Source organism: Bactrocera oleae, chromosome 3, assembly GCF_042242935.1.
Source record: "Bactrocera oleae isolate idBacOlea1 chromosome 3, idBacOlea1, whole genome shotgun sequence".
In the NCBI taxonomy this organism is placed as follows: Eukaryota; Metazoa; Arthropoda; class Insecta; order Diptera; family Tephritidae; genus Bactrocera; species Bactrocera oleae.
The window spans coordinates 92775779-92789240 of NC_091537.1; the positions used below are offsets into that span (position 1 = coordinate 92775779).

The 13462-nt window shown below is 34.2% G+C and overlaps 1 protein-coding gene and 1 long non-coding RNA gene across 5 annotated transcripts in view; one reads left to right on the forward strand and one right to left on the reverse strand.

Annotated features, from left to right (window-relative positions):
- Positions 1–13462, forward strand: part of loh (lonely heart) — a 78946-nt gene that overhangs the window by 57872 nt on the left and 7612 nt on the right. The window lies entirely within an intron of this gene.
- LOC118680411 (uncharacterized) lies at positions 1843–8091 on the reverse strand. Its single transcript, XR_004975946.2, has 2 exons — positions 8055–8091; positions 1843–2509 (listed from the first exon to the last, which is right to left on the reverse strand). It is a non-coding gene; the product is annotated as an uncharacterized lncRNA (long non-coding RNA).

The following is a 13462-nucleotide window of genomic DNA, read 5'->3' on the forward strand; positions in this document are numbered from 1 at the left end:
ACGACTTATGGCGCAAAGTAAATGCATTAAATGCCATATTCACAACTAGACAAAGTATTTTTTATTAAAAAAAAAATTAAGCTTTCATATTGGTTTTTTTCCCATCTTGAAGCCTGATTTGCATATGCTCTTTATATTGTAACACTTTTAAGTTAATCTTCTCCAAAATTTCAACTAATAAATAAGCCAAACAAGCTTATTAAAATTAGCTTAGTTTCGGTTGTTGAATTTCTTTTCGGTGTGCTTTCGGTTTTATTTATGGCATATGCCTATGTTATGTCCATGCGTCAGAGGTGTTAATAATGCCGTGGTGTTAAACAGCGCTCATTGCTCCACTACTTATGAGTTAGTGCAGAGGGAAATGAAAAAATTCTTAAAATATATATTTAGTTTAAATTGTAGAAAATTATTTAATTTGCTTTCGTAGCGTTGAGCTTGAGCTTCTTGGTTACTTTTGGTGTACGCCGAACTTAGTTATACATTTTCGCATTAAGGAATTTTACTAAATATATCTTGTGTGTTTTGAGCAGACATATACCATATGTAGCTGTGCAAATATCTTCTTATAGGCCTGAAAACTTACCATATATTCATAAATATATCTCAGCTTTGAAATGTAGAACTCGTACCAAACTGCTGTTGTTAAATAATATAATATATCATATATCGTACCGTTAACACATTAAATACCGTTTGCACAAAGTTTCTGTCGGCCGTTTGGAACATACATATGTTAGATCAAATATAGACAACTTTAATATATCTTAGAGATCTACAAATCTATTTGACCCACGTGGTCTAAAAAATCCTAAGTAAAACCTGCAGCTACTTTAAGATATTCATTATAACAACGTACATGAACATAAGTGAACATAAGTGAACATGAAACCATTCTCTTAAGGAGTTTTATATACCTACACTTGCAAGTCAGTAAAAATTTGTATTTTGTGTATTTTTTTTAAGACGCCTTTTATTTAATAAATAATTAAGAATAATGTACATTTATTGAATTTAATGTATTTTAATAAACTGTAATTGATTTGGAAAAATTTTGTATTCTCTTGATATCGTAGTCGATCTCCATCAATGATTGAAGGAGTGGACAAAATTTAGATTATTGAGAAAAAGGCAGCTTCCCGAAGAAAAGTCGGTTACTGTGACAAAATTTACACTTAAGAAGCGCTTAAAAACCGAAATTATTATCAAAAAACTTATTTCTATGATCAATGTCTGACAAATACATCTAAGAGGGTCGTGTAAATATTTCAAGTCAACTAGCTCAGCCGTTTTGAAGAAATTTTGCTGATTGACTCTACAAACAGCGTTTGAAAAGAAAAAAAGCGTTTAAAAATTTCGGAGTCAATTCGATTGCTCACAGACGTCCTTACAAATACGCGCTATTATTTTTACTATTTGCCGTATTAGTTTCAAACTTTTGGAGATTATTTTAAAATATAGTATGTACATTCGATATATGTATATTCAAAAAAATAAATCGAATTTTGAAATTCACAAGTGGATGATGTTGAAAAGATGACCAATAACGGAAAAAACTTAAGGGGTCATAAGTCTTTTCCGTTGTTTTTTCGGGGTATATGGTATGCCCAAGTTTTAAAATTTACTCTTTGTTAAAAAAAAAAATTGCCTCAAAGCTGGAAATATAATTATTATGTTATATTATAATTATTAAAAACATTAAAATTGCTTCTAGCTTCGTATATGTGAGTAACGTTTCAGCGAAGAAACGTATGTAAGCTCTACGCAGTAATTAGCACTTTATTTGCGACGGCGCCTGCTCATAAATTACGTCAAATAGTATGCATTTTTTAAAAGACGAAAAAATTGTTTATGATAATAGTATTTATTATAATAATTGTGCTAGTATTTAAACCGCCCAATAAGTCGATGATTTTCTCAAAGCGCCACGCTAAAATTGGCTCGTAAATTGATAGCTTAGCGTTTAACCATAAATATTGGCATTAAAATGACGAATGAAGACTGCTGCATGATGAAGTTGTAGATGTGAATATGTGTGTGGTTTTGCGGTTGACAGATCGATGTTTGCGGTATTTGCCTCCACATTAGCGCCTAATAGCAATTCGATATGGCCCCGATTGGCCATGGCAAGTGCATTGTAATCAAAACCATTACATTTTACGCAAATGTCACAACCAAAATTGGCGCTTAAATCATTTGAGATGCTAGAATTAATACAACAAAAGTTGAGTTTATAAACGCTGCTGTGGAAAATGCAAATGTGGCTGGAGCACCCTTTCAAACGAAGCGAGTAATTAACCCAATTTGTAGGAATTGCGAAAATGGTAAAGCTGTTGAATGCCGGCTGCGCACTGCCTACCGTCTTGTTTGGTGTGCTCAGCGCCTCAAGTGGCGGTGTCTGATGAGTGGAAGTGGATGTATGTATGTTTGAGTTGCAAAACGTTGGTTTGTAGACAAGCGTCTAATGGCGGCGCTGCGTGGCGACTTTGTTGTTGGTAGCGTGTCTGTTGGCCTGTCAGCAATATTGGATAAATTTATAGTTGATTATAGATAGCGATCGAAATTATGCTAATAGATATATTCACATTGAGTGATGAAATGTCGAACTTTAGTTTGAGCTTTTGATATACTTAGATGGTTCGAAAAAGGCGTATAATCTATTTTTTGACAATATTCGACTTAAGGTAAATCCAGCGTCCACTAATATAGCAAACACAAATCCCCGCTAAGGGCGCTAGGTCCAAACTATAGCTTAAACATCCGCTCACCCGTACTAAATGTATTTGAAACTTTTTTAATGAAATCGCAAAAGTTGGTACACCAAATAGTTTTTTTTGTTTGTTGCATAATTTGCTGATGAGTCAGCGGATGAGTCAGTTTAGGTATGTTCGAATCTTTAAATTTCGATGATCTCAGATAAACTGCGGACAACAAAGGAATGCGTTCTAGTTGAGGGCGCACATTGTCAGCAGCTTTCAACGATACAATGCTGAATACCGAAGATGTTATAACTGGTGATGACACCCGCATAAATTGTTTGGGAATAAGAGGACTCATACAGGTCGATATTTTCACATCAAATGGTTGTAATTAAATAAAATAGTTTTACTTATTAAATGTTTGTGAATCTTTTGCGGGTGGGAATAATAAATTAATTAAATATGCAAATCTGAATTGAATGCTGATTTTAAACCAGTACATAAGTAAATAAGAATCATAATGAAATTGTTTCACCTACAACTTAAGAGCTACAACATTTTAACCGTTGTATAACCATATATATGAACAAAGCTGTTGGCTACATATTGTATTAACCGTTTAATTTAATATACCAATTTGCATTTGTCTCCTGACTTTTAGACTCCAAGATATATCAAGAAAACTACCCAGCTACTTTGTGCGGTAAAGTTCGCAATATTCAATGTTATAAATATGTATTCGCATCTAAATGAATGTTTATTAAAATCTACCATAGAGTAAATATTTCAAATTGTATTTCAATTCAAATTGTTGTTAGAGCTCAAAAGCCAATAAAACGTTATGAGCAATAACACTTGCAATTAAAATTAATATGGATATATGATTTGTTGGAAAACCTAATAACATAAATATGGTTTTTTAATATGTTTTTAAATATGATAATTACAATGAATGAAACATAAATTTGCAAATTTATGAACGCAAAGTCGGTAATATATTTATTAATAGTTTGAATATAGCAGGAATGTATAAATATGTATGAGTTGAAGATCAAATAGACGGAAAAAAGTTTGGAATCACCCTAAACAGATTGTTTATAATGAAATAAGAATGATTGAGTGAAAAACAAAAAAAATTTAACTTCGACTGCACCGAAGCTATAATATCGTTCACAAATAAAAAAGTTCTCTTACAAGAACTTGATTTTGATCAGTCAGTTGGTATGACAGCTATGACTAGTGATCCAAACTGCACAATTTGTTTGGAGATTAAACCGTTGGACAATAATCTATACCGAAATTGGAAGTATATCTTGTCAAATAAAAAAGTTTTCCATGCAAAAAGTCATCAGTTTCTAAGGCTGCTTTACTCTGTAGCGATCCGATCTGGTGATAGATATCTTGTCAAATAATAAAGTTTGCCATATAGGGACTTGATTTTGACCGTTAAGTTGGAAGGCAATTATATGCTACTGTGATGCGATATCGGGGAGTTCCGACAGATGAGACAAGATTCTTGGAAGAAAACGGATGATGTTTCCTTGTGGGCGTTTCAAACTTCGTAGCAAACTTAATATATACTAAAAAAAATGTGGGTTACATATAAAACTTTGACTAATATTGATCCCAAAAGTGAAATGTTAAACCCAGTTTAGTCATTGTGGTACTATTTGATGAGTTTAGCTATAAATACTCCTCTCTATTGCGATGAAATATCAGCAATTTCCAGAGGGTTCGAATGAGAGTGTGTACTCAAATCCACTAAAATATTTTATTTTTCACAATTTTTGTAACTATTTCAGAAACCTATTTGACTTTGTAGATTTAAGGCGTCGTAATGCATAAATTTACCTACGAAATTTATGGATTAAATGAGATTCAGCACACTACTCAAGTACATTATTCATATTGTATTTTCATACCAATTGTCAAATTCGCATTCAACACCTAACGTAAAGTGGTTTCACATGAGTTCCTAGAAAAAATATGCATAACATAACGAGAACAAATCAGAAATTGAGAGAACATAAATATGTTTCTAAAGGCGATAAATTGATTAGTATAGATGACAGATCTTTTGCAAGCAAACTGAATACCAAGTAAACTATGACTAAAGTTTAAAAATATGTTATGGCAGACATTCATACATACGCATATAGGAATTAATGGAAATTTCAATCATAAAAATCGCAACACTTAAGAAGTGTCAAAAAAAAAAAAACCAAAAAAAAAAAAAAGTGGTGATAACAAAAGTCGAACTTACACATACATATACACTTGTTACATATGCATATAAAAGTAGACTAATCAAAAATGTAGTTGAAAGGTAATAAAATTTAAAAACCGCTCAATAATGTGGAGCATTGCAACACGTACATACAAATTGGAAGTGAGAAATTAAAAACAAATTTAAATTTTTTTGTAAATACAAATCGATGGAAGAATTTTGCTTGCCAAGCTCAAGTTCATTCTCGTTAAAAGTACACGATTAGTTTTTTATAAAAAAAGTTTATAATTTTTGTTATTACACGCACTTTGTAGTCACAGTGTATACTTGTGGGTAAGAGCGGAAAGAGTGTTTTTAAAAAAGCCCATTAAGAAATCGCTCCCTGAGGTATTAGTATAAAAATATATTCATATAAGTATATAAAGTATATTCATGAGATTCAAAATAAAATTTTTCTCTCGAAATAAGTTTGTTGCTGCATATTTTTTCAAAGCATACATTTTAAATACAATGTTCGGTAACTCGATTACCTCTAGGCTTGCTGTGGTTAGAAAAATTACGTTCCGGGGAATTGATGAAATCGGACGAAGACCAGCGTAGGACCGCTGTCTGATAGAAGTGAGGTGATGAGATCGTTGATCCAATCATATTTGTTCGTTGTATTATATGTGCAGTATATGCTGTGGGGACTTAAGCAAGTGTGGTGTGATCGTCTATGGTGTGGTTCTGTGTGGTGTATTGCACTAAAGTTGCCAACGCTGTGCCGGTTTGAGTGGTGCGTATATGTAGTCAAGTCATGTACTACGAGTGGGAGGCTTAGCTCATTTAGCCGCAATTAATTATAAATAAATTATCGCAACATTTTGCAAATTGATTCAAGAATATCTGAAACGCCTCTTAATTACCGTTGAAAGTCACATTTTTTCGTATTCATGCACAGTTTTTTTCCTGGTATGGCTCGTAATAACTTTTTCTTTCTTTAAAATCACTTAATACTTCAAAAAATACACTCAAGTTTATTTTACATTTTTCCAGCTATTATACTTCTAAGCACTCTCTCCTTCCATGACAATAAAAGCAAATAACACAACAAGGTGGTCGTTAACTTTAATGTCTTGGTAAACAAATCTCTCAGCAGTTTTATGCTCACACTTCAGAAGTGCAAATAAACAGTTTGGATTTACAAATAAGCCTGCTAATGACTTTCAACTGGAATCGAAGTATGAAATAACAAATTTACAGGTAAACAAAAGGCAAAAGTTGCAACTGTGTGTAACCGTGGAACTACGAGCACATGAGTAATATGAAGAAGGTGCTGCTGAGGCAGGGTTCCATTGAAACGAGTAGCCGAAATCATGACCTGCAACTTTCATAGATACTTTTTAATATAGACAATTGTACTTACATACTTAATTATGTATGTATGTGTTGTTGTATTAAATATTAAGCACTAGAGCTCGAAGTTTTAAAGCTCAAAGTGTTATCGCACTTTAAATGCAATTGATGTATTTTTTATTGCTGCTTTTGAAACATGTTACCAATATTACACACATTGCCTGTGTTTTTATTAGGGTGTGTTACAGTCATTACTAAGCACAATGAATTGCTCGAAAGGGAACAAAAAAGCGCCAAGTTGTGGCAACTCACTTTTCATTCACAGATTCTCACACAACGCCACACGAATTGTATGCCATTTTTAAATAGCTTTAATAGGCTTTATAAACAGCTAATTAAAATCACATAAATTCAAATTGTTAACGCTGACTCTTGCGCCTATCAGTTCGATTTTTGTTTTAATTTTCGTACACAAATTAATTCAAGGTCAATGGTTGCTCCTACTTGCATATATAATTTTGTATATACTTGTAGTTATTTATATACTTATATACAGTATACACTTTACAGTAAATTTTTGTATATGTACTACATTATGTTGTTGAAAAGTAACAGAAATACAGTAAAACAAGAAAAAGTGTTAACTTCGGTCACAACGCAGCTTTAATATTGAAAGCCGCCACAGTGTCATTGCCTTTTTGGACTGCTTTATGATATAAATATCATTGCTCCAGTTATGTTTTGTTCACTGGTAGATTAGATTAGTTCATAAACTTCCAAAAACATACTTATTATTTTGCTTTCTCTAAATATGGTTCCTTCCTCCTAGCGTTTAGGCCACAAATGTTTACAAGATTATGAAATTTTTTTTGGAATTGGCGAATATATGCAGATCGGCATTTATTTACTTTACTGATTCAATGCAGCGGTTTTGTCTGATTTGCTGAACTCGTGTGAGAATTTTTAATACAAATTTATATTTCAGATGCCTTGTACATGTATGTATATACAAGTATGTAAATTTGTTTAGAAAAATATTACAATTCGCCAATATTGACTGTAACTTGGCTTTAACGCTGTGTCAATAGCCCATGCGCAGATTATTCAATCATTTCACTTCCCTCTACGCGAAATCGAATATTTATTTCTTGGCAGTATTTCACGCATTTCAGCACATCAATTATTATGCGCTTTTATTGCATGCAAATATTTACAAAATCATCACCTACATAGAACCAGTTGTCTCTTGTGCCACCCGCGTTAGCCTACCAGCCCACAATATCCATTAGTGCCGTTGCACGCGCGTGAAATCAAGATATGCCTTCGCTTGTTGCTTCCGCGGCCCTTTTGACACATACATGACAGCTCCCACAATTGGCGTACGGCAATAATTTCTATGCCCACGGGCCGCTACCACTAACCAGACATGTCTATGGATCTATCTGCCTTTACAACTGCCAATCAGGCGCGACGCCTGCCAATGTGATACGGTGGATGTATATGCGCACTGATGTTAACATTGTGGTTGTCACTTGTCCGCCAGACAGTAAATAAAAAAAAACGCAACTGTCATTTTCAATGTCAAATTTGACACATAAAAGTGTTACTTTTGCGGTTATGTTTCATATATTTACCTAAGCATTGGGTATTTACTGACTTACATAGCTCATAACTATTTTTTTTTCTGCTAATATGCAACTTATGTGTGGTATGCATGCTGCTCAATTTCATTGCATGCCTAAGCTTGAAATTTATCACCAACTACAGCAAAGCGATATACAGAGAGCCGGACTTACGTGAATACAATGAATGCGTCGCCACACAGACTGACAGTTATTGAGTTGTAAAGTTGTTTGGCTGTCATTGATGTTGTTAGCAGCGATGATAATTGTCGTCGAAATGTCGGAGAGATGCCATATTTTTGGTACTGTGGATACTGTGTGTTGATACGGCAAGGCAATGTGGGTGCTGGCAAAGTGCTTTCATGTGGATAATGTAATAATAGAAAATATAAAGTGTAGTCTAAGAGGTGTAGATATAGTGAGCCAAGCAGATTGTGATAGCACATACGCTAAGAACTCGTCTACTTAAAGATCACCAGCTCGGAGGGAGTGATCTTAGAACCACTATCACTTTTAAACCTTTTTAAAGCTAATATTACCAATTGGTAAATGTAAGTTTTCGAATTTTGTCTTATTATTTAATTTGTATACCTAATGTTGCTATTACTCGACTTATATACTCTCTTTAAGGCACTTTCGGTTTCTTCAAAGTACATCAGAGCTGTGGTTTCGAAAATATAAGACTTTTACTCGGCATAAGGTGCAGATAAACTTAAGTGGAGGAAGGATTAATCGGACACATATGATCCGATCACTCGAAAATTTTTCATGCGTGTTCAGTATAAATTTCTTCTGTGCAGTTCTACTTTTTCGTTGGCCTAATAATAAATTTGTTGTTAAATTAATTTTCTATAGAAAATGAGTTGTTATTTTTAAATTAGCATTTTTATATAAAGCTCGGAGACTATAAATATTTTTTGCCTTTTACGCAATACGACAAATATTTAGATCGCGTAAAATTAGCGAACCCGTAAGTCAACAAGGTCGTAAAAATTTGCTGTGTGTTTTTGCCGAGTAAATTCGCGAAACCCCTAATTATGTTATAAATCCATGCTGAAATGCTAATAAAAATGTTCGAACCAATTTAATAAGAAATCAATTTGTAGTTATTTTGCCGAAGGCGCTAAGCTATAAAATTGCGCGAACAACTGTTCACAGCTAATCAACAAGAGCGCAACGCAACCACCTTAAAATGCAGACTCTAGTTCCATGTTCAACACATATGCACTTGTACGGTGTGTTAAAAAAAAAACATAAAAAAATCAAAACAATGGTCGATGCTTTACGAGCTGCTTTGTGTTTTAGTCGAAAACTAATAAAAAATGGAACACATTTACGTGTCTCTTTAAAAAAAGATCTCTTGAAGCACGTCTTAACACCGAAATTATGCAAATAATAGTTTCAATAATCATAAAAACCGAAATGGCGCTGTGGATTCACCACCTTTTTTGTATGCAGATTAACATTTACGGCGCAGAGAAAATATATTGAAATAAAATCACAAAAATTATTGTAAATAAACATAAAAGACATAGCCATTATCGCTTTGCTCTTAAAATGTCACATTCGATTGTGGCCAACAAAATTGAAAACGTTATGACCGAAATGTGGCAGATGATGCATAATATTAACACAATTGCTGTGACGCATTGTTGTTGCATAGAAATCTTAAGAGCTGTTGAAATGTTATAGCGCTGATGAAAGTAGATTTCGAAGGCTCGAAAACATGGCACAGCTAAGTGGGGTGCCTTTTTCCCGGTTTCTAAGATTTCTGATTAAAAATTCTGAAAAAATTTAGAATGGCTCCATACACTGGAGCCCACAAGGCAGCCGACGGAAAGACCGACCCACTCTAGCCTGGTGAAGGAACTTGAATAATGAAATATCTAAGGTCCAAAGTTGAAGTCAATCCAGAGGCTAACCGAAATAAATGGAAGAGTCTTCTTGTAAGCCTTTGCTCCTCCGCGAAGCTTTAGGATACAATATATAAACGTTTGTGTGTATATTTTGACCCTACAGAGGTATACACCCCCTTCCATGTTTTATAAATACCTGTTTAAGCGAAGAATAATTAAGTTTGTATGTGTTTATTAACACTGGGGACCGGCAGTTCGATCTGAAGAGATTTTAAACGATCTTTTCGTTCTCAAACTGGTTACGGTTACATATAGTGTTCTGGAACTATTACTGCAATATTTATTTTTATCCAAGCGAAAGTGTACTCTCTCTCCGCTCTCTTTACAATAATGTAACTCCTTTCTATTATACATCGTTTTATGATTTATGATAGTTATTCGTAGTTTAGTTAGTGATTCGACGGTAGCTTAGGATTCCACTCAAATATTATTAAGTTCCGTCTGAGTAAAAAAGTTGAAATTTCAAAGAATGGAGAAATTTGCTGAGTAGAATATATGTATATATGAGTGGTATTGCATAATAACTAATGGTCAGACTAAGGAATTGGTTTCACGGGAACTAACGTTAAAGATTACCACAACGAACCGGCGTTCTAAGCTGTCCAATCGACCTTTTAACCTAACCTAATCATTGACATTTCCAAATTTCAATTTTTATTAAAACTGGGAACTTCTTTAGAAATACATACATATTTTTGTGTAGTATTTTGTTAAGAGGTTGTATCCACTTGCAAATGAATTTTTTGTGATTTGTTTTGAAGAGGTATTTTATTTAATAAATAATTAAAAGTAATATATGTACAACTATTAGGCGATTTATTAATAAAAAAATTTGGATTCCCTTGTTCCGAAACCGCAATGTGTCTGTCGTCGAATAAGATTTTGCTGTTTGAAATTATCTCAAACCCAAAAATCGAAAACATTTTATTATTACTATAGATGGGTTAAGGTAAAGATCGAAGGACTAGTTAAAAATTTTTCGATTATTACCTGGCAAATATATCTATGAAGGTAGTGTAAAAATTTCAAAATCGAGCAGTCCAGCCATTTCGGAAACAAATACGCTCATATCTCCGAAACTACTTGCCGGATCAAATTTTTGGAGAATATTCTCAAAATATAATTCGATACATAAGCAAATCTTTTAAAATTCACAAGTGGATATGATTGCTTACCACTCATGATATTATATTCAGAGGACACTATATTGTTATGGGAATTCGGTAGGAAAGATCTCGCTGTTATACTTAAGCAAATTAATGCTCTGGCTACTCCTAGGGTAATTGTTATATTTCAATAACAATAAAGTGCTACATTTGACAAAGGTTCATGCAGCAACAACAAAATAGGACTTTTCAATAAATGCATTTATGCACTATTGAAAAATTATTCCAGGCCATTAAATTCAAACGCCCGATCAACATAAAAAAATTTACGCATTTATTTTACATGAAACCGTAAAAATATTTAAATGTCATATTGCAAATTGGCCAATAAAGCGATATCGACGCATTCAATGAGCCGCAACACGCGGCTGCTGCGCGCACCAACAATAACATCCACATTGAAGTCTCTCGTCATGCCGAAAAATGCACGAATTTGGAGAAAAAATAATAAACTTAATTCATGTATGTATGTGTGTGTGTATCTGTGTATCTGAATATGCAAATGTAAATATCTTGTCATGCACCGATTACTTGTAGATGCAGCGATAATCTGTTGCAAATTCACAAGTAAACATAAACTGACTAAAGGCCAAATTGTGTTGACGTCAAAAATGCAACCGCTGACTGGCGGTGTTAGCTGTGGCTCCGGTCAAAAGAAAAATAAATACCTGTGCGCCGTCATCGAGCGCCACAACAAGAAGGCAGCGGCAGCAATAATAATAATATTACAATAAACCACTATGTTATGAAGCAACAACAACAGCAACCTACAGTAATAATAAAAATTTCAGACAAATTAGCCATAACAACAACAACAGTGGCAGCGATGCAGGCTTCAGAGCTTAAGTGAATGGTGATAGATAGTTATGCGGAGCCACGGCCGAACGGACGGACGAACGCACCTAGCGTGCGACCGACCGCGCAGTCGGATGTGTGAACAGCCAGACAGCTGAGCGCGATTGGACGGTGGCAGAGGAGGTGGTGTCGCACACGCGTCGCTAAACGGCCGCTGAAGTTGCGTTTTCGTAATGTGTTTGAGTAGCACTAAAAGTTTTCGAAAAAGCATGCCACATTAGTTAGTTTGTTGTTGTTTCACTGTAGAAGCGCAAGTGTGTGGTGGCATGCACGCGAGTGCTTGGTTTATTTGGACATAGGTAATTAACTACTGAGGAATATTAAAAATGCTCATAAAGTAAACTATGTAAATAAAATATTTTTTGTGTGGCTTGGCAATTAGTAGACCAGAGCTTGTTTTGTTTTTTCGAGAAATCGGAAAAAAATTTAATACCGGTTGGTGTGAATTTGATGGATATACGATTGATTGCATTAAAATGTGTGAGTTTCCTTTATGGTTTTGCACAAAAGCACAATATGTTGGGAGCATGTAGCGATGCACTGGATAAAAATTTACGCCAAACAAAGACTTGAGTTAAATTCGTCAGTTATATGGCAGCTATGTACTTATATATACTATAGTGGTCCGATTTTGGCGGTTCCGTCAAAGAGGCAGCTTCTTGGTTAGAAGAGGACGTGCGCAGAATTTCAGATCGTTATCTCAAAAACTGAAGAATTAGTTCGAGTATATACAGACAAACAGACGGAGAGACAGACGGACTTGGTTGATCGACTCAGTTTGTCACACCAATCATTTATGGTATATGTATATAGTACTTATACTTTATAGGGTCTTCGACGTTTCTTTGTGGGTGTTGCAAACATCGTGGCAAACTTAGTATACCCTATACTGTATAGTTTTCTTTTATGGTAAATAGGTTTTACAAACGAAGACATTTGTAGCTAATTATCAGAAACTTCTCTTTTGTCCATTGCAGTGATACGAGCGAATGAGTTCAACCACTTTGCTTACAAACTACGAGTTTGGGCAATAAAGGTCTTCGTGTGTGAACGCAGTTTTACTTAGCGCCAACTGTCGTTGGTTAGTAAGAAAGAGAGCTCGCAAATATTTTTAACAGCTGCGGCAACGATAATTTTTTAAACAAATTATCTGACCATTTATGGTCGTGAAATAAAGCAAGTGAGAAGTGAGTACGTTAAAATCTTTAAAGACCATTTTGCTTCTGCAACCACTAAAATATGTACTAAAATAATCGAATAAACCATCGCCTTAAGTAACATGGGAACAATGTATGATATATGTATGTAGTCCCTTACAATGATCCGTCTTATCAATAGAAGCCATATCCATATTCATAGTCCGGTGTGTGGAGAACAATAGTTGGTGCGCAGGTTGATTTAACTAACTGTTTTAAAGTGTACACTATTGTGATGCCAAAAAATACCGATTTTTATTTGATAAATCGATTTCAAATTTGAATGTATTTTTTTTCAAAGGTATTTATAGCCTATCGAATTTCACACTGGGTGAATGAACCCTACACTCCCGAAGCAAGTCTAGTTTATCTGCCTTATACTTTTATTTCACGCCTAAAATTCGCACTTCGTATGCAAGAATGTGTTTACGATCTTTCCTCATTTGTCC